Genomic DNA, 4378 nt, shown 5'->3' with positions numbered 1-4378 from the left:
TTTAGTAGTAGTGGTGTTAACTGTTCTATGGAAAGTTTGGTACAACTCTGCAGTGAAGCTGTCCGGACGAGGGCTTTTTCTGGCGGGGGGGTGGGGTGGGGGGGAAGTTTTTTGATTACCTTTTCAATCTCTTCTGAGAGACACTCTAGTTTTTCTTTAGGAGAAAGACCTGGCAATCTGCTCCCATAAAGATTTCAGCCTAGGAAATCCTATGGGGCAGTTCTACTCTTTCACATGGGGTCACTATGAGTCAAAATCAACTGCATGACACCCAACAACAACAGCTAGTTTTTTTTTTTTTTAAGTTCTTATTTATGGAAATAATTCAAGAAGGTGAGACAAAGTCCCTGTTTCTCACCTCGGAGTATGAGGACCCACAGTGTTTGTCCACTGAGCAGGGAGGAGGGAGTTCAAAGAGGGCCAAGGACCTACGAGAGAGCAATGGAAGTCTCCCACCTCCACAGTGAAACACTCCTCAAGGGCCAGAGGCTGGGGCCAGGAGGACAGGAGGTGAGAGCTGCCTACACCCTCCACCTTTCTCTCCACACAACAAAACAGCCACGGAAACAAAAATTGACAAATCAGAATTGAATCCCTTTCAGCGGCTCCCCCTTTTCTCAAAGTATCTGCACGTCACTTTGTCTGCAGATGGGTGTGTGGTCAGGGGGCCAGGCTCTGGGTGGATGCTCCCTGCCTGGCACCCCCTTCGGGGAGGGAGTACATGACACAGTTGCTTCTGTCCCCAAGCTTCTGATGGCCCCACAGTGTTTCGAAGGCTGCATCTATTTATGGAAGCAAACCGCCACAACTTTGTCCAGCTGGGTTGCTGGTAGGTTTGAACAACCAGCCGAGCTCTTAATCACTGTGCCACCAGGGTTCCTTCGCTAAAGATTATAGCCTTGGAAACCCTATTGTGCAGTTCTACTCTGTCCTATAGGGTTGCTCTGAGTCGATTGTGAGTCAGAATCAACTTAATGGCAAAGGGTTTTTTGACACCCTGAATCTGGACTACTAGCCTTCAAAACTGTGAGATAATAAATATTTGTTGTTTAAAGCCACCTACTTTGTGATACAGTCATGAATTGCTTAACAACCACAATACATTCTGTGCAAGAGGATGCATTATGTGATTTGGACTTTGTGCAAAAGTCCTGTATTACATATAGGCAGTCCCCGGTTTACGAATGAGTTCAGTTCCTAAGTATGTCTTTTAATCAAATTGGGACAGTTAGGTGTGCTTCATAGCTAATGTCAGTTAGTCAAATGTTTATGGTACATAGTACAGCATGTAGTGTACCTTTCTATGCATAAACATTTCCAGATACACTAAAACTTCTTAAACATAGTAATACTGTAATAATAACAATGTTTTGATGCACATGGCAAAGTAATGCCTGTTTGTTATTGTGAATCATTGTATGTACCTTAAATATTTAATATAATAGGATTTATAGGGGTTGGTTCGTACCTAATTCATAATCTTGGGACTGCCTGTAATCCTAAATAGTTTTATCTTCTCTCTTATAAATTTTATTTTGGTTCTTACTTGCCTTTGTGAAGTCTTTCCACCTTCCTGAAGAATGGAAAAACACTTATATCAACTCTCTTGTCCTTTCTTGCACAGATAACCTCTTCTCCAGTTCAGCAAAACCAGACTGAGGCTTAGCAGGTGCAGGGAAAGTAGCTAAAGTTGACAATCATGGGCAGAAAGATATCAGAAGGTAATATGATAAACACTAATGATCCTCCAACATAAAGACTTAAGGGTCATGTATGCTACACGGGCGTTTCAAACCCACCAGCCACTCCATGGGAGAAAAATGTGGCAGTCAACTTCTGTGCAGTTCTACTGTGTCATATAGGGTCACTCTGAGTCGGAATGCACTGGACCACAACGGGTTTAACCTTGGTGGAATCGACACAACCTCAACGGCAAAGGGTTTAGTTTGAGTTTTTGGTTTGTCTATTGATTTGTGACGGGAGACACTTAACTCAAACTCCACCCCTCCCCTCCTGCAACAACTCTGTACCCAGACATTGGAAGTCAATTTAGGAAGCTTCCACTTCTTGCCCAACAATAAAGAGGAGACCCAGTAGGGACTGGAAACTTCAGGCTTCTAATCTGAAATCAGAGACCTATCCCTCAGGCCACATGACCAAGACGCCAAAGAAGTAGTCCAAACCTGAAAGTGAAAGAGTTGCTAGGAAGCATTCCGTTTCTGTTTTCAAATTTTTAACTTTGCAATTGGAAGAAAACTTAACAACATTAGAAAAAGGAATCAAGCATCACCTGAGAGCTCTGAAAATAATTACTTAGAATGAATAAACTGTGAGATTGTGACATGATCAGAAGTGACATACTTGTTTGAGGACTCACTGGTATAAGTCACGATCATAATGATGTGCTTGGGTGGAGAAACATGAGCCAAGAGCTAAACTCTGCAATAAAGGGATGCAGATGACAGCAAGAGAGGGAGAACCATATGATGGTATGTTTGGACCTTTTCGGTCTCAAATATGAGGTGGTGTTCCTCCAGGGAGAAAGGTTTGAAAGCTCAAACAAGAGCTCCCCTTGTCAGAAATGCCAGCTTTTAACATTAGAAAAATATTTTATTATAATCCATTCATAATATAAGTTTTGACAACTTGGTCCTCTACCAACAGGTAGAAGAATCTCCTGATATGCCGATGGACAAGGGTCGTGAGTCCCAAACCTCCCTGGGAGAGTGGTCCTGATCTCTGAGTGCAGTTTGGTGACTTCCAAGCTACTTCAAATAGGGAGAAGAGAGCCAAAATACTTTCGAAGCATTCTTGATTCATTTAAAGGGTAACCCCCCTAGATACTCTGCTTAAAAGTTTTCTCTAGTTCCCTTGCAGATTAACACACAAGCCAATCCAAGGTGAGTTTGTGTGACCCACCCCCAACTCTGCTTTATATATTCATAGGGTACGAGAGATGAGAAAATCACGAATTCCTAAAGTAAAGTAATTACAAATTCTCTCAGTTTTCACGTAATCTTGGTTTCTTGAAGTGCTGGATTATTTGGAAGAAATAAACAATAGTCTTTCCCATATCCCAAGGTGTCTTTCCTCCCCATACCAACCCTAGACAGAGCAGTCTTTCCTTCACCCCGAAACTTCCTCTTTTGTTCCTGGATTCCCTGCAGAGTACTTTGCAGGTTTAGGTCAAAACTCACAACTATCTTAGATCGTATTATGAATGAATGTCCTAATGTACACTAATTTTTCAAGATAATTATCCTTTTCTTTTGGGTGTGAGCAGCAAATAATGAATAAAGACGTGAAGAAAGAAGAGAAGAAGGAGAAGGAAGAGGACGAGGATTAGAAAGAAAATGAAAAGGAGGAGTGACTTACTCATGGCAGAGAAGTTGCATTATTAAGAAATGCAAGCATAGAGATGCAGAAGATTAAACACAGGTTTCTTTGCTTGCCCACCATTACAGAATGTTCTAGTGGGTCTTCAAATTCTATTTCCTTCAACTCTTTTCTCCTTTGCCTCCCAAGGCTGCAAAAAGTTGTACAAGACAGTGCAGAGGGACAGGAAGAATAGCGTGAGTGTTTCTTTAAGAAAAATAGGTGCAGGTGGGTAAACAAGAAATGAAGGGATAAAATCACAACACCTGGCAAGAAATGAAGTAGTCTGGGTCTAGTCCTGTGGTCTGAAACCTGGCAGTGTTTTATCTAGAGATCAAGCTCTGGTTCTGAAACTCTAAAGAGATACAAGGCAAAGAGAGGAAAAGGGAAATGCTACCAGGGATTATAACATCTCTTTCAAACAAAATCTTCTTGGCAGTGAAGAGAATTCAAGGAGAATATTTGAGGCCATGACCTACAAATAACTGGCAACATAAATGAACCTACATTAGGCACTCAGGAAACATATTAGACAGCCCATGGATAGTTTAGCTGGTAGAGCATCAGACTTTTAATCTGAGGGTCCAGGGTTCAAGTCCCTGTTCAGGCAGTCTTTCATTTGACTCTAATTAGTTCTCTTACAAGCCCTCCTTCTTCACTCCTCTCCTCCTGCTCGTTGCTCTACAGGAATCTGAAGAGAGCCAGAACAGGAAAAGAAATTGTAGCACTCTGCCCAGTCATGGTCTGTTTTGTCACATTCTAGCCGATAAGAGAAATCTTGCAGTAATGCAGAGGAAAAAGACCAAAAGTAGAGATAGCAAGGAGAAAGATAGTCAGGATTTAGGGATATTTTGCATTTGGAGAGCTAGAAAAGATGCAATGTCTTTCACTGAGCACAGAAAGAGGTTTGTATAGTTTTGCTTGTACACTGATAGACACTTTGTTTACTTTTTGCTTTATGGAATGTTTAGATGATGAATTTTCCAGCCCTAAAAAAAAAAAA

The 4378-nt window shown here is 41.6% G+C and overlaps 1 non-coding gene across 1 annotated transcript; it reads left to right on the top strand.

Annotated features, from left to right (window-relative positions):
* The first annotated feature begins 3910 nt into the window (after positions 1-3910).
* Positions 3911-3985, top strand: TRNAK-UUU (transfer RNA lysine (anticodon UUU)). The gene has a single exon. It is a non-coding gene; the product is annotated as a tRNA-Lys (tRNA).
* The last annotated feature ends 393 nt before the right edge of the window (positions 3986-4378 follow it).

This window comes from Elephas maximus, chromosome 1 (assembly GCF_024166365.1).
Source record: "Elephas maximus indicus isolate mEleMax1 chromosome 1, mEleMax1 primary haplotype, whole genome shotgun sequence".
NCBI lineage: Eukaryota > Metazoa > Chordata > Mammalia > Proboscidea > Elephantidae > Elephas > Elephas maximus.
The sequence above is the reverse complement of the archived record's forward strand: the minus strand, read 5'-3'. Positions and strand labels throughout refer to the sequence as shown.